This window comes from Lagenorhynchus albirostris, chromosome 15 (assembly GCF_949774975.1).
Source record: "Lagenorhynchus albirostris chromosome 15, mLagAlb1.1, whole genome shotgun sequence".
In the NCBI taxonomy this organism is placed as follows: Eukaryota; Metazoa; Chordata; class Mammalia; order Artiodactyla; family Delphinidae; genus Lagenorhynchus; species Lagenorhynchus albirostris.
In genome coordinates, this window is record NC_083109.1 from 32,234,310 (window position 1) to 32,260,434 (window position 26,125).

The 26,125-nt window shown below is 42.5% G+C and overlaps 1 protein-coding gene across 3 annotated transcripts in view; it reads right to left on the reverse strand.

Moving 5' to 3' along the window:
* Positions 1 to 21,096, reverse strand: part of SLC23A2 (solute carrier family 23 member 2) — a 149,298-nt gene extending 128,202 nt beyond the window's left edge. The window contains exons 1-2 of one of the 3 annotated variants that reach the window (XM_060123219.1): positions 21,049 to 21,096; positions 20,670 to 20,756 (exon numbers count right to left, since the gene is read on the reverse strand). The gene's annotated coding sequence lies outside the window, so the exon portion shown is untranslated. Of the gene's footprint in view, positions 1 to 19,912; positions 20,180 to 20,669; positions 20,757 to 21,048 lie in introns of those variants that run through there. The other 2 variants (XM_060123221.1, XM_060123220.1) reach the window with 2 other exon arrangements.
* Between the last annotated feature and the right edge of the window lie 5,029 nt (positions 21,097 to 26,125).

Consider the following 26,125-nt stretch of genomic DNA (forward strand, 5'->3'; position numbering starts at 1 on the left):
TGGACAGATGATAAGAGTTAGCAAGAGTCCACCGCTGGATACTCAAGATAAGAGATCAAGAAGCTACTGCGTTAATCCAACTATACGGATCTTGGCAAGTGGGACGATGGAAACAACAAGGGATGGATAGTGGGAGTGACTTCTAAAAAAAAGAAAAATCTAAGACTTGGTGTCAAAGATGACCTCTGGGAGAACAAGAATGTTCCCCCTTCAGAAATAAGTAAATGGATTTGACAGGCAAGTAATGAATGAAGTTTGGACGTGTTGAATTTGAGCTGGTGGTGGCATGTACATCTGACAAGTGTCCAACAAAGACCACCAGAAATTGAGAGCAGCTCTATGAAAGAACAGAGCAGAGAAAGAGATTTGTGAATTGAAATAGAAAAATGGTAACTGAAACTCTGGGATTGGGAGACCATTTATTTTGCAGATATCCCCAAACACAGCTGCCTTCCCCTCACCTCCCTTATCTTTAGCAATTATTACTTTTAAGAATGCAAAACATATAATTTAATGATGATGGCTTAAGGAAAAAAAACTACACACAGAAAACAAAAGGAATGAAAGAAATACACAAAAATATTCACAGTGTTGTCATTAAGTAGAGGATTCAAGGATATTTTCTTCTTCCTAATTTTTGTAATTTCCCAAGTTTTATTTATTTTTTAAAGTAGCAAGCATAGCTTCTCTTAGAAAATAAAAAATATGTTTTAAAAAGGCATGATTCCCTCTAAGCATTTTTGAAGGTTCTTATAACTGTACACCTAGTGAATTTATTTCACTGTATGTAAATTAAAATTAAATAGACAAAAATACCATTGATGTAGTGTTTGACATTCACCATACTGAATAAATTTCGTCTTGACAAGACAAAATGAGAGAATGTTTATCAGTAGGAATATAAATTCTTGCAGCTTCTCAATCTTCAATTTGCCAGTATCTATCAAAATTTTAAAAACTGGAAAATCTTATCACTGTGCCCAACAATTTTATGGCTAGAAATTTACTTATGGGTAGTCTCTCCAAAGTATGTACAAGAAATTTCACTACATTATTATTTATAATAGCAAAAATTTTTAAATAACCAAAACGCCCATCAAGCTTTAGGATGAGGGAGATGGTAGAAGGAAAGGAGAGAAAAAAAGTAATGTTCCTTAGTAATGTATTTGTGCTTAGTCTCACTACTTAAATTGCTGAATACCTGAATAAGAGCGAGGGAACAGGTCTTCAATTTCTTTACCCCCAGGCTTCACACCTGTGACCCTGACCAAGAACCCCAACAGCAACAGGCACTCAAATGTTAGTGGATTAAAAAAAAGTCAAAAGCATGTAAATGAAAATGAAAATATTTACCTCCTACCTTGTAATTAGTATAAGTGGCAAGACCGTGCCTGTTTGTTTTCTAGTTTAAGCTACTTATGTGGAATTTGGCCTTTATTAAAGAAGTATTACCTTATCATTAGCATTAACCTAATAATTATTCCCAGGATTGCATTTAGACCTTTGCTGACATGTGCAAAGGGCAAAGTCAAGCACAAAAGGACCGTCAGTACAACTCTCACAAAATGCAGAACAAGAAAGATCGTGTTTCAGATGCAGACCTGTCCTTATGCTTTCCATTACAAGCTGCTGAGCTACATTTCCTTGTGCTGCCAAAGCCCAAGCTCAAAACAGCATGTGGAGTCCCGGTTAGTGGAGTTAAGACCTAGCCAGAGAAAAACAAATGGTAAATCAAAATAAAAAGTAATAATAAGCCTGGCAGGAGGTTTATGCAGTCTACTTTTCAATGGGCCATGCTCAATCCTAGAACTCGCTCTATTACTTCTTCCCTCTAAAGGAATATCTACAAGGCCCTAATGCATCCCTAGGTAGGATTACAAATTTTTCAGTCCCTTAAAAATTAACTCTCCATTTGCACAAAATATTTTGAAAGACAGTATTTTAGAGCACCAGAAGAAGTAAATTTTGTTACCCAGTGGGCTTTCTTGATAATTGTTTTAACTCCATATTCCCTAGCACAGGGCCTCAAATTTTAAAAACTTTTAAAAGATTTTAGTTCTCACTATGTGCCAGGCATTGTACTATATATCCTATGTGTGAAATTCCATCTTCACAACAACCCTTGGGAAAAACTGGGCCCACACTTTATAAGTAAGAAAACCCAGAAGGGGTGAGGCCTCCTGGTCAAGGTCCTGGAGCTTATAGGAGACGTGACAAGACAGGGGACAGAGCCCATCAGGACTGTGACAGCAGAACCCTCACCTTTCATTATGACTCTACATTGCCTTCAATGCCACCACTAGAATAAACTGCAGGTACTGTATTTGTGGGAAAACAGAAGACTTAATTACTCAAAAATCACTTTCTTTTAAAGCCTCTTAAAAATGTATCAATACATTGGGGGGCGGGGTATGCTTCCAAAAAAGCTGGGTCACGTTCTGTTTTTTTAAGCTTGGTAGACAGATATTCATCTTACTGTTTATTAAATGAACGTGTTTTATACATGCTTGTACCTATGCATGCATTTCACAATAAAAACCCAGAGCCTGACTCAGGCAGCGTCTCTGGAATAGTCAATGCAACACCAGTTATGAGCCTGACCCTCCATTATAAAGAAAAACGTATGAGATGACTATAGTTTAGCCAGACACCAACAAGTTCTTCACTGGAAAATATTTAGGCTGTGAATCTTTCAACTTCACTGTTTGTTCTAGGGCAACTTAGCATTGCCACTCACAGATGACTCTAGGTAAATAAGCACACAAATGCCATCAGAGTTATACCCGTTCCAGGCTTCAACGAGTGTCCAGTGATCCTGTATTTTTTTTTTTAATTTCAGAAACTAAACATTGGTCTTTTGCTGTTTGGGACAAAAAATACTAGTCTTTTTAAATGATTAGAATATGAATAGAGAAATTATGGTTTTTTCCTGCCAAAAAAAAACGGGGGGGTAATTTACTTCCCAAAATAAAATCTTCATAACCATAAATCAATTTTAAGTTATGTTTATTAAAAATTTACAGAGTCAAAAGGGAGGTATCCATCAGTGAAGATTAGTCAAGAAGAGGAATAGTGGGAAGAACATGGAAAAAAGTAACAAGAAAAGCGTTAAAAGAATATCTTTTTTTAGTGAAACAAATTATATACTTTGTACTTTGAAAAATGCAAGTTGCACAACATGTATAGTATAATCTGACTTTTATTAAAAGTATAATTACATAGAACATACTTGTGGACACAGGAATGGGTTGGGATGGCTAAACATCAAGCTGCCTTGAGTGTAGGGGGCATAAGAGTCTGTATGACTTTCAAAATTTGCTTTATCCAATTCTGACAAGTTAGAATTATTTTCCAACATGCATATGCTTCTTTTATAAATCATTTAAAAAGCTAAAAAATATTGTTTTAAAAAAAGGTTCCATGATGGCAAAGTTGCAATTAACAAAATATCATTTAGACAAATCACAGAAAAATTCTGAAAGTGAAAGTACTATGACTCTATGAATACTTATTTTTGGAAAGTATTTTTTTAAGCTGATTGGTAAGATGAGTGTTTGGAAGAACTCACTTTCTACGCTACTGAACAACTATCAGAGACCAAAACACAGAATTGGGTCAGAGGTTCTATCAGTAATATTGGGGAAATGCAAACATATTTTTAAGAAAGGAATCTTGAGAAAGGAATTAAGCAGGAGGAGCCACTCAACAAAAACAAGACTGAGTTATCAAGTGAGCATCCTTGAACTTCTGTCAAGTGGCCCTGTAACACCCCTCCCCTTCGTAGGCTCCACTGTACTCTAGAAACATGAAAACCTGCCCTTTGCACACAAGGCTACCCAGCTGACATCATAGCCCAGGCCCTTGAGAGCATTTCAGAGGAGACGTCACGTGGAGGGAGAACAATGACGTGCCACCCGACTTTCCCCCAACAAAGGCCACTCCCCACTCACAGGAAACTGTTCACAGTGCTTCTCTTCTTCTTTTTTTTTTTAAATAAGTTAATTAATTAATTTATTTTTTGGCTGCATTGGGTCTTCGTTGCTGCAAGTGGCCTTTCTCTAGTTGCGGTGAGCGGGGGCTACTCTTCGTTGCGGTGCGCGGGCTTCTCATTGCGGTGGCTTCTTTTGTTGCAGAGCACGGGCTCTAGGCACATGGGCTTCAGTAGCTGTGGAACGTGGGCTCAGTAGTTGTGGCTCACAGGCTCTAGAGCGCAGGTTCAGTAGTTGTGGCGCACAGGCTTAGCTGCTCCACGGCATGTGGGATCTTCCCAGACCAGGGCTCGAACCCGTGTCCCCTGCATTGGCAGGCAGATTCTTAACCACTGAGCCACCAGGGAAGTCCTCTCTTGTTTCTTAATTAGGGTGTGCAAAAGTGCTACATGCTGGGGTTGCCAGACTTTGATTTCCTAGAGGAAAAAAAAGTCACCAAAAAAATGTGGTAGGAATAATACAGAATTGTCATTTTTGCATTTTACCATTTCCTTAAAAAGGGATGTTAACACTTCAGAAGCAGGAAAGAGAGAACCCCAGGGCCAATACCATTCACAAGTCAGAAACTATGAGCAGCCAAATCATTATATCAATTCAGTAGATGCCAAACAGGCTGACAAAACACCTACTCCTGATTTAACAAACAAAAACAAAACCTCTTCAATTAAAATTATAACGATACTTGCTGAATATAACAAAAAATATCTTCTGAAAACAAGGGCAAACACAAAAATACTATATACTCTTCATTTAGTTTGTATATTTTAAAGGACTTATAAAAGAAGCACATGTGTATGTACCTGAAAATCTAGATGAAATGAGCAATTTTTTTAGGAAAACTGTTTTTTGAAATCCTGAATAAGTAACAATAAACAAATAGAGAAAAGTACGAAAGCAAAGAATTATTCACAAGAAAGGTGCCAGGGACTTCCCTGGTGGCGCAGTGGTTGGGAATCCACCTGTCAATTTAGGGGACACGGGTTCAAGCCCTGGTCCAAGAAGATCCGGAGCAACTAAGACCGTGTGCCACAACTACTGGGCCTGCACTCTAGAGCCCGCGTGCCACAACTACTGAGCCCGCGTGCCTAAAGCCTGTGCTCGGCAACAAAAAGAAGCCACCGCAATGAGAAGCCCACACACCACTACAAAGAGTAGCCCCCGCTTGCCGCAACTAGAGAAAGCCCGCACACAGCAATGAAGACCCAACGCAGCCGATAAATAAATAAATAAATTTATTTTAAAAAAGAATAAAGAAAGGTGCCAGACTCAGACAAATTCACAGGCCAGTTATTTCCTAATCTTCCTGGTAAGAAATGGGAAATTGGTAACCTTCCCAATTTCTTCTGGAAAAACTGACAAGCTAACAAAGAAAGCACAAGAGAAGAAAACTGTATGTTAACCTCACTTGCCATTCCTAGATTTTTTTTTTAACTTTTGCAAATATGACATGCAAAGAATGACATCTGGTTTTAATCCTGATTTCTTTGATCCATATGTCTACAGTTCTCTTATGAACTGTAAGTGACTTTTGCCCATTTTTTTCAATAGGTTTGTTTTTTTTCTTGTTCATCTGTAAGAGCTCCTTATAAATTAAGCACATTAACTCTTTGTTGGGTTGCAAAACTATCCCCAGAAAGAGCAAAAGACTGCTTTTTCCATTTTGTTTGTACCACCTGAAATGAAGGATTTTTTAAATTAATTTCTCTTAAGTCAAATCTAGTATCTTTTTGCAATTTCTTCTATCACTTTCATGCTTAGAAAGTCCCTCTCCATTCCAAGATCAGAGAAACAGTCACCATTATTTTCAGCCAGATGTTTTTGCTCAAAATCATTTTAATATATGTAACATCCATCTCTAAAAAATGCATATTTAATAAAATCACTGTTCAAGAAAATAACTAGATGAGTATAATTATATTAACTTTAGTTGTAGAACAAGTCTAAGTAAATTATGACAGTAAAGTACTTTATGATAAAATACTACAAAGCCATTCTATAGTACACTATCTGATGACATGGGGAAATAGTCATGAACTGCTACTAAGTGGGGGGAAAAAAGGCAGAATACCATTTTTATATAAAAACTACACTTATTTGAAAAGCCAGGCAGTATAGACACTTACCTAAACATTAACAGTGATCCTCCCTGGGTGTCAGATTCCAAGTGGTGTCATTTCTTTGTGTTTTTTTGTTTTATACATTACTTATGAATTTGTATTATATTTGTGATTAGAAAAAAAGTTTAAAATTCATAAATACATATGCAAAAAGAGTCACTAAAAATTTTTGCCCACATGCTTAAGTTGCAACTGTCTTTCAAAAAAAATAAGATGCCTTTCCTTCACTTATTTAATCCCATATTACAAATGGGATAATAAAAACTTAGTTCAAGAAAAATGGGGGTCTTGCCAATCTACCTAATTACCTAAATCAGGCAGTAATGCCTGATTTATATTCTTGGCAAAATGACCAAGTTAATATCACAAGCCAATGGCAAAGATCAGTGGTGATAGTAACTCAAACTCAGCTAACACAAATGGTTCCATTTTCCCTAGTAGACTGTGCCTCAGTGTATGAATGAGCACTGCCCAGCTCAATCAAGCTGAAAAGCCTGTTTTATGTACACTAACCCAAAACCTCCTTGGATGCAACTAGAGATTATCATACTAAGTGAAGTAAGTCAGAAAGAGAAAGACAAATACCATATGATATCACTTACATGTGGAATCTAAAATATGGCACAAATGAACCTACCTACAAAACAGAAACAGACTCACAGACATAGAGATCAGACTTGCGGTTGTCAAGGGGGAGGGGAAGAGGGAAAGATTGGGAATTTGGGGTTGGTAGATGCAAACTATTACATTTAGAACGGATAATCAACAAGGTTCCCTGTATGGCACAGAGAACTATATCCAATCTCCTGGGATAAACCATAGTGGAAAATAATATATAAAAAAAGAATGTCTATATGTGTAAAACTGAGTTACTTTGCTATACAGCGGAGATTGGCACAACACTGTAAATCAACTATACCTCAATTAAAAAAAAAACTCTAAAACCTTTCCAAAATGTCTAGGAGTGATCACAATTAGATACTGACCAGATTAAAATACCGGGAGTCAAAATTTTGAACTCAAAACTAGTGAAGACCTGGAGATGGTCATGCCAGAGTCCCAGACAGGCTGCTTCTCCCAAACTGTGCCCCAGTGCCTGACCCAGCACTCTGCCCAAAGACGGTGCTCAACAAAGGAGGGTGGGAGAAGGAACACAAAGGGTTTAGAAATCCTGCAGCAGAGACTCACACCCAGTAGAGGCAGCAGGATAACCAGAACCCAGACCAGACTCATTTCTCCTGAGAAGCTATGGAGAGGAAAACAGTGTCAGGATGGCAGAGGGCTCTTAGTGCCTACTCCATGCCTCTGCTACACTAAGTTCCCGGCCCACAACCTCGAGGAGTTAGCCCTAAAATGTAGTTAGGATGAGTGTTTCTAGAGACCTGGAATACAAGGGGAAGCCCATTTTTTGAAAAAAGCCTAAAGGATATCATCAGAGTCACATAAGGCTATTATCAAAGTATGATGCAGAAGTCTCAAATTCTATTTTTTAATAGTACTGGAGCAAAAGTAAGGAATTAAGGCACAAGAGCTCCATCAACTCAAAATAGACACATGTGCCCAAAGGGTCAAGCACTAAACACCAAAAGTACCGAAATTTAAAACTTGAGTGGAAAGTTTATAAATGACACCTAGCCTCACTTTCTGGCTGCTTAGAATAAGAGCACCCAACTTTCAGACCATACCACTTAAAGTTCCCATTTACTGGGACCAAGATGTTGAAAACTCTTCAAGTTCAAATTTTATTTTTTAATTCAGCTGATTATCCCAAGCATATTTTAACAGACAAGCAAACTTGAAATCTAAAAAATATTTTAAACAAAATCATGTTCTGATTATTCATCTTTAAGAAAAATATTTCCTTTGAAAAAAGATTAGATTTTTATTTTGAAAACTAAACCCCAAGAAAAATGAACTACAAATAAAAAATGTATGTCTTGAATACATCATAAAATAAAATTATAAGGCAAAATGGGCAAAATATCTGTAACATTTTTTAAAGTCTAATATCCTGGATATAAAAAGAACTGCTGGGCTTCCCTGGTGGTGCAGTGGTTAAGAATCCGCCTGCCAATGCAGGGGACACGGGTTGGAGCCCTGGTCCAGGAAGATCCCACATGCCGCGGAGCAACTAAGCTCGTGTGCCACAGCTACTGAGCCTGCACTCTAGAGCTCATGAGCCACAACGACTAAGCCCACGAGCCACAACTACTGAAGTCCATGTGCCTAGAGCCCGTGCTCCGCAACAAGAGAAGCCACCGCAATGAGAAGCCTGCACACCGCAACAAAGAGTAGCCCCCACTCGCTGCAACTAGAGAACGCCCGCACGCAGCAACGAAGACCCAACACAGCCAAAAATAAAGTAAATAAATTTTTTAAAAAAAGAGAACTGCTATAAATCACCAGGAAAAAGATGAACACAAGACTAGAAAAATTGGTGAAAGAAATGAGTAAGCCAAACAAAATACAAATGGCAAAAAAAAACTCATTAAGAAGTGTTCAAACTCACTAGTTATCAAAGAAAAGCAAAAGAAACATGGTTCTATCCTTCACCCAAATTGTTTAAAAAAATTTTTTTAAGTTTAAATAATAACAGTAATTCCCTAACCTGGATGCAGAAGTATCTGGCATATATGTTACATATGTATCAAAGCCTTAAAAATGCAAATGATATCCCCTCCAAAAATGTAGTCTGAAGAAAAAAAAATCAGAAAGATGCATATAGATTTCTGTACAAGGCTGTTCACCACTGTATTATGTTCACCACAGCAAAAAAAAAAAAAAGAAAAAAAAAGGCCCTGTATGATCTCTATTTTGAAACACACACAAATAAACATACATGTATGCATGTATATATACACACATTTTACTTTCAAATAAATCAGAAAAAAAAGGATCATCAGAAAGTTTAATTTAAAACTCGAAGTTTCAAAGGACACCAGCAAGAAAGTAAACACAACACATAAAATGGTAAAAGTTATTTGTAAAGTATATATCAGATAAGGGACTCATATGTCAAATATATTAAGAAACCTTACAACTCAACAATAAAAAGACAATCCAATTTAAAAATGGGCAAAGGATTTGATAGACATTTCTCTAAAGAAGACATACAATGGGCCAACAAGCACATGAAAAGATGCTCCACACCATTAGGAAAATGCAAATAAAAACCACAAGACACACTTCACACCCACTGAGATGGCTATACTCAAAGACAGACAATAACGCATGTGGAGAAACTGGAACCATCATAAATTGCTGATGCACCCACTCTGCAAAAGTTTGGCAGTTCCTCAAAATTTTAAACACAGAATTACTATATAATCCAGTAATTCCACTCCTTGATATTTACCAAAGAAAATTAAAAACATGATCACACAAAAACATGTACATGAATGTATATGCATGTACACAGCAGCATTATTCATAATAGCTGAAATCTAGAAACATCCCAAATGTCCATCAACTCATTAATGGATAAACAAAATGTGGCACTGATTCTTGCAACAAGGTGGATGAACCATAAAAGCATTATGCTAAGTAAAAAGCCAATCACAAAAGACCACATATTGCATGATTCCATTTATATGAAATGTCCAGATAAGGCAAATTCACAGAAATAGAGTACAGATTAGTGGTTGCCAAGGCCTGGTAGGGGGAGGGAAGAAAGGGGAATGACTGCTAATAGGTATGGTTTCTCTTTGGGGTGAAAAAAAATGTTCTGAAATTAGATAGTGGTGATGGTTACACAAATCTAAAAACAACTGAAGCGTACCTTTCAAAGGGTAGACTTTATGGTGTGTGAATTATATCTCAATAATGCTTTTTTTTAAGGCTAGCCGGTCAAGTGCCCCTTCCCTGTCATTCCCACAGAACCTCATATGGTTCCTTTACCATACAATAAAAAGGTTATTTATTCGTAGTAACTCAAAGGCCTTACTTCTGAGCCTTATATTTCATGACCAGATCACAAAATCGCTTTGGGTGACACACTAATTTTTTTAGTTAGTGAAATAGAAATAGAAAATATCAGAATACACAGCATATAATGTTTTTGTGACACTTGTTTTTGAGATACACACACACAGACACACAGACATATATATGTTGATGAAAAATGAGTCAGTCAAAACAAAGTCTAGAAAATATATTGTAGAAGTTGACTGACACCTATTCAAGAAACAAAACAAAGGACTTCCTTAGCGGTCCAGCGGTTAAGACTGCGCTTCAAATGAAGGCGGGCTCAGGTTCGATGCCTGGTCGGCGAACAAGGATCCCACAAGCCGCTTGGTGTGCCGACCCCCCCCCAAAAAAAAGAAACAAAACAATAAGTACAAGATCTCAGAGTCAAAAACAAATTGAAAGAAAATTGAAACCACTTTGGAGCATCACCCTAGGCAATGAACTAAACATTAGAAAAAGTGAACTGGGGACTTCCCTGGTGGCACAATGGTTAAGAATCCACCTGCCAATGCAGGGGACACGGGTTCAAGGCCTTGTCCGGGAAGATCCCACATGCTGCGAAGCAACTAAGCCCGTGAGCCACAACTACTGAGCCTGCACTCTAGAGCCCAAGAGCCACAACTACCAAGCCCACGTGCCATAACTACTGAAGCCCATGCACTTAGAGCCCAGGCTCCGCAACAAGAGAAGCCACCACAATGAGAAGCCCACGCCCCACAACAAAGAGTAGCCCCCGCTCTCCACAACTAGAGAAAGCCTGCGCGCAGCAGCAAAGACCTAACGCAGCCAAAATATAAATTAATTTAAAAAAGAAAAAGTGAATTGGACCCCATGTCTGTTTTTATTGATCTAGTGAAGTAATAAAAGATTCCCTACCCCATTTACCTCCCAGGACTTCTGCGTGGGTTCAGAGGAGCCTCCTGCTCCTAGGATGTTCAGGATCCCTGCCGGAAATGCAGGGCCCCAACTTACACTGGGTGTCAAAAAGCAGGTACAAAAAGGAGAACAGAAAAGGGAAAAATCGATATTGCTAGTATACTGTTTATCTTCACAGGGATGAAAAAATAATGAGAAACAAGAACCCACAAAACTTCTCTGAGGGAGAGAACATTTCCAAAGACTGAGGGTCAGAATCCCTGACACAAAAGATGCAAACAGCACAGAATATCTGAACCTGAAGGAAAGATATAACTTGTATAATTCCTTCCAGCAAGAAATTTGAGGTCATCCTTAAATCAGCATGGAAACTGAATTTGGAGAATTACCACAAAAACAGGAACAGACTCTACAAAGAATTTTTTTTATGGTACATAAAATTCCAGGGTCAATGTCAAGGTGACAAACTTTGTTCATTCAAAACACTATGTATATTGTAATTTAGTGAAAAAGACATTGAAAATAGGACACTTTACTATCATTAAAGATTATATACAATAATGCATTCCAATAAATATTGAAAATAAGAAGGACCACTACCACATTTAAACCTGTTCTGTAAGTACTCTGCAGTTTATATTAAGAAAAAGAGGTATTTAAGAAGAAAAAAAAACAACAAATGATGGTTTGCAGCTATTATGACTGCCTATCTAAGAAACTAAAGAGAATCAACTGAAAAGTAAGAATAACAGAGTTTGGTTAGGTAGTACACCAGCACCAGCTATTTCATTTTCCTTGTTGACACACAAAATGACTTTGTTTCCCAGCTCCTTTGCACCTAGGATAGGGCTAAGAGACTGTGGAAGAAAATACTACTAACTCCAAGCTTGACCCATAAAAAAAATCGTCCATACACAAAATTTGCCAAAGTCTGGCAAACTTAGAGGCCAGAGTTTGAAGTCAATTGTGTTATAAGATGGAAGGAGTCTAAATCCCCAACTCACCAGTTAGGGGAGAACCTGTGAGCAAGAAATAACTTTTTATTTTGTTAAGTGTACAGATTTTGGCTAGCATTAACTAAGCTGAACAACATTAGAGGTCAGTTAGAAGAGATATAGACTGCATGCAGTATACTTGTTTTATACCAATTAGGAAACAGTATATATGTAAGGGAGAAGGAGAAAAATCACCTTATTCTAAATAGCAAGCATTTTAAAATAAAGAGCAATCAGTAAGTGATCTGTAGACCATACATTAGGAAGAATCTAAAAAATGAGACCTATTAAAGATCTGTATGAATCAAAAGATTTGTTTATGGACAGAACAATTCAATATTATAAAGATGAGAAGTCTCCCCAAATTAACATACATTCAATGAAACTGCCCATTAAAAGTTATTTTGAAACCCTAAACTGAAACATACTGGGAAAAAAATTGAGCATAGGCACTATTACATAGTAAAGCCTACTATAAAGTGATTATTATGATGAAAATAGCAAGGTCATGGCTAAGGAATACACAGATAAATGGAATAACACATTAAGTCCCATGACAGATATAAGGATTCAGCATATTATTATGGTTAATAAGTTAATAAGAATGAATTAATGAATAAATGGTGTTGGAATTAATGTAGAGAAAAAAATCCTTACTTCATGCCATACTCTAACACAAATACTAATTATAGCTGAATATTAAAAAAAGAACTAAGAGAAAATATACATGCATATTTATAAAATCTTGGGCTAGAGAAGGCATGGGAAAGATAAACTGACAGATTTGAATTCAAAGCATAGAGCATATATTCGCAACTTATGACCAAAAAATGCAAATATTTTTAAATTTATTTTTTATTGAGGTATAGTTGATTTACAATGTTGTGTTAATTTCTGCTGTACAGCAAAGTGACTCAGTTATACACATATACACATTCTTTATATTCTTTTCCATTATGGTTTATCCCAGGATATTGAATATAGTTCCCTGTGCTATACAGTAGAACCTTGTTCTTTATCCATTCTACATGTAATAGTTTGCATTTACTAACCCCAAACTCCCACTCCATTCCTCCTCTACCCCCTCCTCCCCCGTTGGCAACCATAAGTCTGTTCTCTATGTCTATGAGACTGTTTCTGTCTCATAGATAAGTTCATTTGCGCCATATTTTAGATTCCACATATAAGTGATATCATATGATATTTGTCTTTCTCTTTCTGACTTACTTCACTTAGCATGATAATCTCTAGGTGCATCCATGTTGATGCAAATGGCATTATTTTGCTCTTTTTTATGGCTGAGTAGTATTCCATTATATATATATGTACCACATCTTCTTTATCCATTCATCTGTCGATGGACATTTAGGTTGCTTCCATGTCTTTGCTACTGTGAACAGTGCTGCTATGAACATAGGAGTACATGTATCTTTCTTTTTAATTTTTAAAACTATTTACTTATTTGTTTATCCATGTTGGGTCTTAGTTGCAGCACACAGGATCTTCACTGCAGCATGTGGGGTCTTTTGTTGCAGTGCACGGGCTTCTTTCTAGTTGTGGCGCCGGGGCTCCAGAACATGCAGGCTCAGTAGTTGCAGCACACAGGCTCTCTAGTTGTGGCGCACAGGCTCTCTAGTTGTGGCATGTGGGCTCTCTAGTTGTGGCACATGGGCTCCAGAGCACGTGGGCTCAGTAGGTGCGGAGCACAGGCATAGCTGTGGAGTGCGGGCATAGCTGTCCCGCAGCAGATGGATCTTAGTTCCCTGACCAGGGATCGAACCCGTGTCCCCTGCATTGGAAGGCAGATTCTTAACCACTGGACAACCAGGGAAGTCCCTGTATCTTTTTGAATTATAGTTTTGTCAAGATATATGCCCAGGAGTGGGATTGCTGGATCGTATAGTAATTCTAGTTTTAGTTTTCTGAGGAACCTCCATACTGTATTCCATAGTGGCTGCACCAACTTACATTCCCACCAACAGTGTAGGAGGGTTCCCTTTTCTCCACACCCTCTCTAGCACTTTTTTAAAATGCAAATCTTAATAGCATATTTCTCAAACAAAGTGAAAGCAGGATCAAAGGTAACACGTCTAGCAGCATCAACTTTACTCAAAGATTAGGGAGGAAAAGTGTTTCATGTTAAACCAAGCACTGATGTTTCTGGAATAGAATATAAACTTTACATTAATTTTAGATAAAAAGACTTAAAAGTGTCATGATTTTTATACTCTCTAACACTTCAAAATATGCATATATTCCCCCATACCATACTTCTGTGGAATAATTTGTGAAGCAATGTCTTAATATAGAAAGAGCTCCTGAGGGACTTCCCTGGTGGTCCAGTGGGTAAGACTCCACACTCCCAATGCAAGAGGGGCTGGGGTTCGATCCCTGGTCAGGGAACTAGATCCTGCATGCATACAGCAACTAAGAGTTCGTGTGCCACAACTAAGGAATCTGCATGCCGCAACTAAGAGTCCACGTGCCTCAAGAGCTCATGCAGCCTAAATAAATAAATATTTTTTAAAAAAGAAAGAAAAAGGAAGAGCTCTTGATAATAAAATATGAACTCAAACTTTTTGTGTCTTTTGGCTGCACCACACGGCATGTGGGATCTTAGTTCCCCGACCAGGAATGGAACCCACGCCCCCTGTATTGGCAGTGTAAATTCTTAACCACTACACTGGCAGGGAAGTCCTGAACTCAAACTTTTCAGCACTGACCACATAAGTATTACTATGAAGCAGGGATAAGCAAACTTTCTACAAGAGCCAGATAGCAAATATTTTAGGCTTGCAGGTTATATGGTCTCTTGAATGGGCATGACTATGTCCCAGTGAAACCTGATTTACAAAAACAGGTGCTGGTGGTTCCCCAATCAGCAGCATCCTCATCATCTGGGAACTGGTTAGAAATGCAGACCAGGTCCCATCCCAGACCTTCTGAATGAGAAACTCTCAAGTTTAACATCTATCATGTTAGACAAGGAAGAGGTTGTACCCCCAACCAGGTGATATGTCTTCGGAGACAGCAAAGAATTTAAGCCAGCACTGCAGAGGGGACAAGAAAGCCATACCGAATTGGAGACTGAAATCCCAATACAGCTGAATTGTGAGAAACAGCGTTTCAAGCAGTGCTTCTCATCAGAAGCAGGGGAGAAGACCATCCACAGAGTCATTATACCAAGACCTCTGTAATGAAGCCTTGGTCCAGAATAGAAAAGTTAATGCAGGTTTAATTAACGCTGGGTCATGTATGTCTTCACTTGAACAAAGCGAAGCCACCTCAAAGGAAGCCTGTATAAAGGAAATGTGCATGTGTTGGGGTAGGGGGTTGTGGGAGGAGCCTGCAGGAATAAATGAGGGAAAGGAAGGAACAAAGGACCCAAGCTGGGGTGCAGAGAAGAAAACACTGAGCCTGTTATGAACAACAGGATGGATAAGAGGACGCAGGAGAAAGCGAGGACGATCTGTTCTCCTTCAGCCTCAGCATGTACCCTCCACACTGCCCCAGAGTTTCCTACAATGCACATCTTTACAAGTCACTCCCCTTCTGGGAATTTCTTAGTGGTCTTCCAGACAAAATTCAAGCCCCATAATATAGTATGAAAAGGACCTTTAAGCTCTGTACACCCTTTCCACCTACCTCAGCCTCAGCCTCCCTCCAACCATCCTGACACATTCAGCGCCTCTCACAAGCCTCTCCACTTTTACTCACGCCATTCCCACCTCCCCCTCCCCCACACCCACCCAATGGAGCATGGCAATCAGACCAGCCCTCGGTCAAATTCTGACTCAGCTACTATGACCTTGGGCAAGGAGCTGCCCACCACCAACTTCAGCATCCTCAGATGTAACATGGGAATAGTAATACCTATTACCATAGGGCTGTTGTGATTAAATGCCATTAGTAAACACAGGAAGTGCTAGGCACCCGTTGACCAACTGACACTAGTTTCCCTGCCCTCTTCTATGCCAACAGGAGCTAAGAAACACAGACCTTCAGGCAAGACTTGGGAATAGCATTCTATCATTGAGGGTCCCAAGGTTTACTGGCGCATTAAGAGCAGAATTCAAGACCCAAGAGTTAAGTTAGAAAAGTTTATCAAGCTCCAGTTCCTTCACTGATAAGATGCAGACCAGAACCATGTTGGCTGCCAGCTGTTGAAACCAACAATAGTGAACTCAAGTGTTCAGCACATAGCCAATAACCACTGGCACCATCATTATTGCACTGGCCCTATCACATGGGGCTCACTGTCTAGTCTTTCTTGGGTCCCCTCTACTGCTTAGAGAGGCTCCTGGAGAGAAGAGTTTTAAACTGCTCTTGAGTTCAACTTAGAAGATAGGAAGATTCAACTCAGTAAGAGTCACATGCACATAAATGAGAGAGAGGTGACCACCAGGCACTCATTGAGATGCCCCAGGGCAACTGACACAAGGCGACTTAAAGATCAGCTGCTTTGGGAAAAACTGTGGAAAGAACCCGTGAATCAAGAAGGCTTTCTGGACCACAGACCATAAAAAGCCATGATTTGTGGCAACCAGGCAACATGAGGCCCAGTGCAACCCTGACCCCCTCACTGAAGGAGGAAACTGAAGAACTCATCAAGGCTACAGAGAAACAATGATGAAGGAAGAACTGGGGTCAAGACCATGGCCAACAGGAAGAGGCTGAGAGCTGCACCCTTAAGTTGCTGAAAAGTTCACAGGCAGTGAGACTACTTGATTGAAGTCCTAAGTATGATTCTCCATGAGCCTATGCAGTATCCACTACTGTACCCATTACACTTGAATACTTAGATATTTCTGTATATAGTGTATATGCAAATCATGTCTACCACACTTTCTAAGATGTAGGGACTTGTCAGAGGCCATTTTTCATGAATCCGAATTTTTGCTTTTTGTGCTACCTTTAGATTTTAGGCCTGCATAACAACAACAACAACAAAAATATGAAGTAATGCAAGACATGGTTATGAAAAAACGAGTAGATGGAACTTTCCTTCATGGGGTAAGGAGGATCATAGAGGCCACCTAGACCTGAGGTGAGGGACTTACCCGCCTGAGCTCAGAGGAGAGAATTAAGACAAAGGACAATGAGAAGCTCCCAAGAAGAGTTACATTTCCATGGAAGAAGACCTCCCCCAAAACATCCACCCTCTCCTTACCACTGCATTTAGTTGCATCAGGCTGGCATCATGCGGCATGTGGCTCCTGGGGCAGCCACTTTCTTTCTAGGTGCTTAGGCCAGAAACCCTGCCGTTGCCCTGAACTCCCTCTCTCACCCCCCACAGATGGTCCATCAGCAATCTCCTCAGCCCCACCTGACAATCCGACACTTCTCACCACCACCTTACTGGCACCCACTTCCACTCAATCACCATCTTCAGCCCTGTACTCGCTGCCTGCCCTGCAGCCCTACCCTGCTCACCCTGACTTCATTCTATTCTCACACATCAACAACCAGCATGTCTCTATCCCTCCTCTATTCAAAACTCTCCAATGGCTCCTACCCCACCTCAAAGTAAAATCTACAGGCCTTCCTAGGTGCCACACAGCCTTAAATGATTCAACTCCCATTGTTATTCTCTTTCTCCTGCCTCAGGGCCTTTGCATCTGCAGTTTCCTCCGCGGGAATGTTCTTCCCCCAGATATCCATATGACTCACTTCCTTCACATCTTCACTCAAAGATGACTCAGAGCTTCCCGTTCTACATTTCCTACAATTTCAGCTCCCACGGCAACACTTAATACCCCCAATTCTGCCAGATTCTTCTTCAGAGCACAAAGTCTCATTGTCTGCCTCCACACTAGAGTGTGAGCTCTGTGTGGGGAAGAAATCTCTATGCAGCAACTGGAGCACCAAGATCGTTACCTGGCACACAGTCGGCAGTCAATACATGTACTAAATGTGGGGAGGCCTGTGAAAAGCATAAGTTGCAAGCAGACCTCAATTCTTAGAGAGACAACAATCTAGAACCGGTGACAAAACAACAGGCCAAAAATAGCAAAGCCAGGGAGAAAATGAAGAGAGTGCCACAAGGAGCACAAAGGACCAGTTTAAACCGCTTAGTAGTAGCTCACAGCTTAACCTGAAGCAGGAATGCTCCCCAGCAAAAGAAAGAAAGAAAGCCCAGACTCAGGCCCTCTGAGGAGAGAATAACTGGAAAAACAGCAGGGAATGAAAATGAATTAATGAGGTTACCTGGCACTGGGAACAGACTAGCATGTTGGGAGGTTTTTAGGCAAGGCCTGGAAACAGGTCAGGGAAGGACTGCAAAATGTTTAAGTTAGAATACCATGAGGGACTTCCCTGGTGGCGCAGTGGTTAAGAATCCGCCTGCTAATGCAGGGGACATGGGTTCAAGCCCTGGTCCAGGAAGATCCTACATGCCGCGGAGCAACTAAGCCTGTGAGCCACAACTACTGAGCCCACATGCCACAACTACTGAAGCCCGCGCACCTAGAGCCTGTGCTCCACAAGAGAAGCCACCCCAACGAGAAGCACGAGCACAGCGACAAAGAGTAGCCCCCGCTCGCCGCCCACACGCAGCAACTAAGACCCAACACAACCAAAAATAAATAAATAATACAACATAAGAGGATTAAATAAAGTTTTTAAAAAGCTTTCATTTACAAGTACAAAGCACTATGTAATTGCAAATTATGACTGCTGACTTTTAATTCCCTTAACCATAATGGGAAAAACCCTTAAGTCACCAGTGATGCCAGAAATGAGTACCCAAATGGATCCCCAGTTTGTCTCTGGAGACACTGAAGATGGTGGCAATAACCAACTCAGGATTTCCAGTATCCAACACACTAGACCTTAGGCTACTTGAAGGCAAAAGATTGGGTTTTAGTCAATAATATTTGGATTAACAGCACTTGTCACCAAATTAGCTGATGTACATCTAACTCATTTCTGCAATGCTATTATAAATCCACTAGCCTTTGCTACACAAACCAGATAGGCAGTGTTGCATGAAACCTAGCAAAACCCTATCCAATATTCTACACAGGTACTTTCATAAGCAGTTTTCAAACATCCTAACAGACATTAAAACTCGGCTTGGCTGTGCCACAGTCAGAAAACACAACTGCCACACAACCATCTTTGGGAGCGGGAGGGAACTACTACGAAAAGTTATTGAAATACCTAGTTTCTTTAAAAAAAAAAAAAAAAAAAAAAAATCACTCCTCACTCCAAGCAAAGAAACCAAAAGAGAAATGCCCTGGTATTCAAAGAAAGAAGCTGGTCACCATTTTGGCAACGATATAGTCTAGAAAGCAGATAGCTCATGTTCAGGCTGTCAGGTGAAACAGGTTGTCAGCTGGACACACCTACTCACCCCCTTTTAACTAACAGGTGTGTCATGAGGGCTTACACTGTGCACACCCACTGCTGGGCTTCTAGAAGGCAGGAGACCCAAAGCTATTAAATTTTGGATGAGTGAAAAGAGACCAGTAGTGACAGGTTCACAAGTGACCCTGACAGAGTCAACCATGACCCTGTACAGAATTCAGAATTTCTGAGCCAAAAGGCCCTTTTTATAAATCTCACCAGACTCACCTTCAGGGGTCAAGTGGGCCAAGTCATATGCAAAGGTGAAAAGGCAGGTCTAGACAACTTGGAAGGGCGAGGCCCCAGTCCAACAGCATTCAAATGCAAAAATATAAAAATTAAAATGTTCCAACCATCCGTGATTCTAACCTCTGGCTTCAGAGAGGAAGAAACTGGGTGAGGGAGATCACATGCCAATTAACGACAGCTCAAATCAGACTGTGCACGTCCTCACACTGCCCAGCCTTCTCTGCACACAGACGTCCAAATATCAGCAGGGACAGCATCTTCCCCCTCCTCTCTCCCATCACTGCACGACTAAAAGTAGTCAGCAACTGCTAATGCCTCAGACCCAGAAATCCCTTATAAGTGACTTTCTTCCACCCGCAGTTGCCTCACTTACCCTTTGGATTGACAATCAAGAATTTCCCATCAGTCATGCTTAAAACCCCCAGCCTGTAGGCCGAATCCCTATCAGCTGCCCATCAAAGGGACATCTAGAGTCATAGGAAGGAGAAATTTCTGCGCCCATAAACTAGTCACACTCGAAAATGACAATTTCTCTTTCCAGCAAGGTGGCAACAAGGGGGACGGCGACCCCCGGGGAACTGGCCAGACAGAAAGGCCCTGGGGTCGGAGCGAGAGCTCCTAAAATTACTCGGCGCAGCCACTGTAGGGGAGAAAAAAGGCAAAAATGTAAAAGGCACCCCCCTCCGCTGCCCCTCTTGATGGCCCTGCATTCCTGGGGGCACGGAGATGCCCGCGCGCACCGCCTGCGGACGGCCGACCGGAGAGCGACCCCAGGCCGCGCGGGCCGAGGGCCGGGGAGGAGGCGGCGGCGACCGGGTCCTGGGGGGGACCCCACTTGCCTCCCCGCGGCGCGGCCTGAGGGCCCGAGCGCACGGCGGCCCCGGCCGCAGGCAGGGTTGAGCGCCCGGGGACCCGGCGGGGCTGCGGGTCGCCGGGCATCCCGGGGCCCCGCGGTCAGGGTGGCCGGGGGACCCCGGAAACAGGCCAGGGTGTGGGGGCGCAGGCCGCGCCGCTGACAGCGCGCGGGGGCCGTGCCTGGCCGGCCTCGTGGGCGCGGCGGGCCCCTCGCGGCCAGGCCCGGCAGGTGCGGCCCCTGGGCCGGGCGGGGGGCGCGGCGGACCGGCTCTCACCTGGCTGCAGATCGCCGGGCTCCCGTCCTGCCGCCGCGCCTCGGCTCCGCAGTAACCGCCGCAGCCTACGGTCCCCGCAACAGCCGCCTGCAAAATGGCGCCGCGGAGGGGCGGGCCAGGGGCGGGGAGCCGCAGAGCCGCCCGCCCCCGCGCCGGCCCGGACCCACCTCCCTCTCCGCGCCCGACCCCCGCCCTCTGGCCTCCCCCGAGGGAGGGGCTCCCCCTCAGCGCCTGCCAAGCTAAGCGAGCCGCTTGGCCTCCCAGGCGCCCCCCCTCGTCGTCCTCTCCGCCCTCCAAGTTCATTTTATTTCCCGCCCCCCTGCGTGGAAAGCGCCCCCCTTCTCCTGCCTTCCAGTCACACCTGCTTCTGGGGACCCACCTGGAATACGGAGTGCTCGCCCGGAGTCTCCCCCTCCTCGTACCCCCTTTTTACTCAGCCTGACACCGAGCCGTCATTTCTCAGTGAAGATAAGCAATCTGCGGCGCCTTGGGCTCAATGGTTTGGATGTCAAGGCGCTTTCACCGTTTCTCCAGTTAGGCTGTCAGGTTTTTTAACTTACTGGGGAAGAGGTCCTCATTACCTTATACAAACACGGTAATATAGACCGAGGCTTCTCAGACTCCCCTGAGGGTCGTGTTTAAGTGCAGGTTTTGATTCCGTGGGTCAGGGTGCAGCCCGAGATGCCGCTGGGTAAGGGCGGCTGAGCGGAAAGGCCTCAGGTAAATCCGTGGCCCTCAATCTTTAGCGCGACTTCACCTTAACTGCCTCAAGATGCACGTGGCTGGGCCCCACCCCCAGGGCTTCTGAGGCCAGAGGTGTGGAGTGAGGCTCCAGATTTTGCATTTCTGGCAAATTCCCAGGTGATGATAATGCTGTTCTCTGGGGTTTACCCTTTGCGAGCCACTACTGAAGACTATCTGAACACATGGCTAAACAAACGAACAAACAAAAACCTAATAATTAGCACTCTCATAGCACCTTCCATCTTGAGGCTGCAGTCTAGTTGCTATTACAACCGAGTAATAACCGACTAGTGCCCCAAGCAACTCGAGAGAGCTAAAGAACCGTGAACGGTGTCTGACCTTACATGGGGAGGAGCAGATTTTATCATCAGAGTTTTCTGCCTGTTTTACACAGTTTGAGGGACTGGATGTTATAGATATCACAGATATCGATGGGGGGGCGGGGGAGTGACCATCAACTGTGGGAATTTTATAAAATAGAAAGATGTGGTCCAAGTCTTTGAGAATCAATAATGTCATCCTATTTACTTCTCTAATAACATGTATTTTTAAAATACAAGAGTTGGCTTGTAAAATTCAGTACACCCTGGAAGACCAGGTGTTTTGATCCACATTGAAGATGGAGAAAATAAGGGACAAAAATTCTGTGACCAGTGAGAAAATTCACACTGCCCTGTCCATCTAACATCTCTACCATCCTCCTATACCAGAGAGAGCCTTTTCCAGCCAACCTTTTTTTTGGCGAGGAGGGGGTGGCGGGGTGGTGGGGGTATCAGTGTGGAGCCGCGAAGGAGGTACTAAGTGTTTTATTCAGCCAGGGATGAGATATCTCAGATAAAAGAAGGGGAGTTAACAGGACTTCCCTGGTGGTGCAGTGGTTAAGAATCCACCTGCCAATGCAGGGGACACGGGTTGGAGCCCTGATCCGGGAAGATCCCACATGCCAGGGAGCAGCCAAGCCGGTGAGCCACAACTACTGAGTCTGCGCTCTAGAGCCCGCGAGCCGCAACTACAGAAGCCCGCGCGCCTAGAGCCCGTGCTCTGCAACAAGAGAAGCCACTGCAGTGAGAAACCTGAGCGCCGTAAGGAAGAGTAGACCCTGCTCGCCGCAACTAGAGAAAGCCCGAGTGCAGAAACGGGAGAGCTAACTATTGCATCCTCAGGGTCTCCCTCTCCCTCACTTACAGATTTTCTCTATCCTAAAAAACTTCCTCTGGCCTGGCCTCTCCCACCTTCCTGCCTGTCTTCCTTCCTATCCTCCCCATCACTCCTCAGGTGCTGTCACTCTCTGCTTTCTTCGATGTCACCAGTGACCTTCTAGTTGCCAAATCCAGTTGCCTGTTTGCAGTCCTTTTCTTCCTTGATGGCTCTGTAACATTCCATTGACTTCTCCCTCTTTCTCAAAACTCTTCTCTAGCAATAATACCACTGGGTCTTACAATTTTTCCTACACCCCCCCCACTTCCCTCTCAGAGATGTAAGAGTTACCTATGCTCACCTCTAAAAATGTTTGTTTTCCTTAATATCTCCTTTCTCTCCATCTTTTCCCCTGCCCTGTCCTCCAAAGATCAGCCATCTCCTCATGACTCCCAAATCTCTCTCCAGACCAGACAGACATCTTTCTGAACTTCTAGGCACACATTTCCAATTGTCCTCCAGATAACCTCTCCTTGATATTATCCAGGAATTTTTTTTTTTTTTAGAATTTTTCTTTTTAATATTTGTTTATTTATTTATTTATTTTGGCTGCGCTGGGTCTTCGTTGAGGCACGCGGGATCTTCACTGTAACATGCAGACTTCTTAGTAGCAGCATGCAAACTCTTAGTTGTGGCATGCAGGATCTAGTTCCCCGACCAGGGATCTAACCCAGGCCCGCGGAGTTTTCTCACCAGGGAAGTCCCCAGGAATTTTAAATATGGCACCTCCACTGCTGAACTCTTTATCCTCCTCTCACAAACTTGCTTCTATCTGAGGTTTCTCATTTTGCCACCAGAAACTTTGAAATCAACTTTGACTTTGACTGTCACCTATGGTCAGCTGGAGTGGGAAAGTGTGTCTGGAACTCTCTTCTCTGTGCCCACCATCCCAAACCCTCACTTGTTCTTCCTCAGACTGTTGAAAAAGCTTCTCTCTCGCCTCTTGGCCTCAAGAGTTATCTCCCAAAGCCATCATTGTAATCATCTCAAAGCACAGAACTGACCACCTCACACCCCTCCTAGAAATTCTTCAGGGCCTCCTGGTCTACAGAAAAACTGGGTAAAAAGAAACAGTATAGACAGGACAGCATTCAAGACCCATCTCTGTCGTCTCCAGCTGCTTTTGTTTTTTTTCTGTACAAATTACTACTTTTTACTGCTGGCAGACTGGAGTTGATGTCAGAAACTGACCCTGACTTCAACATTGCCAGGGTTTTTGTGAGGATTAAAATGCTTATTTAGTGCTTGAATACATCCGTATTTATATATAATTATTTTTATCATCAATTAACTATTAATTCAAAAAATACATGAATATTTTCCTATTAATTTCCTTTTATTTCCTATTCATTTTCCTTTCCTATTAGAGTTGGTACAAGCAGGGTTTTTTCCTCCCCCACTCCATTCTCTAAACTAAATCAACAGAATTTATCAAGAACATCTTGTGTCCTGGATAATTTGATTGAAATTTCTGTCATTTCCAGGCTGTTTTATTTTTGAGAGGTAATTGTAGCTCGGGGCTATCTTTACAATATTTATTTCCAATATCTCTCTGGAGTCTGGAACTGAGGTCGGCAAAGCGAGAATACCAGCATCCAGGTGGTGAGCAGGCAGGAAAGAGCTAGCCTGAGGCCTGGAGGGACATGTGCTTAGTGGTTGATCACTACAGAACACAACCCAGTCCCTCTCTGAGGACTGGGGCCTCTATTCCCCAAAAAGGAACAAAAATTTAGTCATCATTACATCATTTTCCACCCATCAGATTGGCAAAGATTAATAACATCCAAGGTTGGTTATGGCAAAGGGAAATGAATCCTCTCAAAATCTGTGGGAGGAAGTCTAAATTGGTCTGCCCTTTCTGGAATAGGATTTAGAGATATCTGTCTGTTTAAATGCACATATATCTGTTAAAATATCTGTTTAAATGCATGCACCCTTAACCCAGAATACAAGTTCAGGGAATTTACCTGACACAAACACACACTGGAGAGCACAGGGATTTATGACTGAGGATGCTCAAGGAGACATGTCCCCTGCCCCTTCAGCCTCCTCCATGTCCCCATTTGCTCAGCAGCCCCTCCTGACCTCAGATCCCTCCCTCCTCAGCCCCTCTCACCCCCACACCCAGCGCAGCTGAAACCCAGCCCTGTCAGCCACAAAGACACTGGTATTCTCTCCACCAAGCCCAGCCCTCCTGCCGAGGCAGCCTTAGCCTCTTATCTGCTGACTCCTTGCAGATTTCTCACCTGCACTCCCAGCCTCTCCTTGTACCTTGAGGACACTGTTACCTGACTGCTGGTACCCACAGCTGTCTCTCTTGGTGGTCAGCCTGGTGGTGAAGATGTCATCTTATGGTACATCTATACATAGAATATTTTTTTACCTTAAAAAGGAATGAAATTCTGATATGTGCTACAACCAGGATGATTCTTGAAAACATTAGGCTAAGTGAAAGAAGTCAGATACAAAAGGACAAAGACCACCCTTTATAAGTCCCTCACAGGTGAACTTTCTTACCCATCCCCATCAACCTCAAATTCCCTATCTGTCCATACTCCCTACTTGCTTCCTGCTCCCAGGAGACCATTCATGAGCGGTGTGTTCCCTCTTCCCAGCCTCTGGACTAAAGAGCCCTCTGAGGCCTCCCTCCCTCAGCTGTCCTCCTGCCCTGCATTCCGGCACTGACCACTCCTTTCTAAAACCTGCCTCCTTCCCAGTTCATGTACCTCTCTCCCCTTCTCAGCTCAGCTTCTGGAAAGAGCTGCCTCCAGTCCCTGTCTCCTCATCCTGACATCCCTCCTCTCTTCACCTTCTGGCAATCTGGTTCTGTCCCTATTTTCCTCTGAAACTGCCCAGGTAGATTAGCCATTTCCTCCAAACTGCACAATCCAAGGGATCTTTTCTGTACGCATGTTACTAGAACTTTCTGGAGGCATTTGGCATAGCTAGTGCTATGTTCCCTCAGGAAAAGTTCTCTTTCCTTGGCTTTGTGGCTGCATTTCCTTCTGGTTCTTCTACATCTCTGACCATTTTTTTTTCTGTCTCCTTCTCAGATTCCTTTTCCTCCTGCTTGCTTCAAACACTAGGGGTGGGGGTGGGGGGAGTGTGGTTGTGTCTGTTTCTGTTTTCCCCTCAAAAGCCCTTCAGGGGCTTAGCTGTTTCTTCTGCTTGGACATCTTACTCTTTCTTCTGGATCATTCTTGCTCATCCTTTAAGTCTCACCTTGGCCTCTCCTAGAAATCTCTCTTGAGCCCCTCAGCTGGTGTAAGTGTAGCCTGGGGTACTTCCTAGTATTTAGAATGGACTTATATTGAAATGATTTGTTTTTCTGTCTCACTTCCCTCCCTCACTAACTGTCAGTTCCTCCAGGACAGAGATCTTGATCTATATAACTCTGCATGCAGCTAAAATAGTGCCTGCCACACAGTAGATTCTCAGTAAGTACTTAATGATCTCAGAGGTTGGACTGAACCAATGGGGTCTGGCCACTGATGGAAGGTGAGATGTGAAGGGAG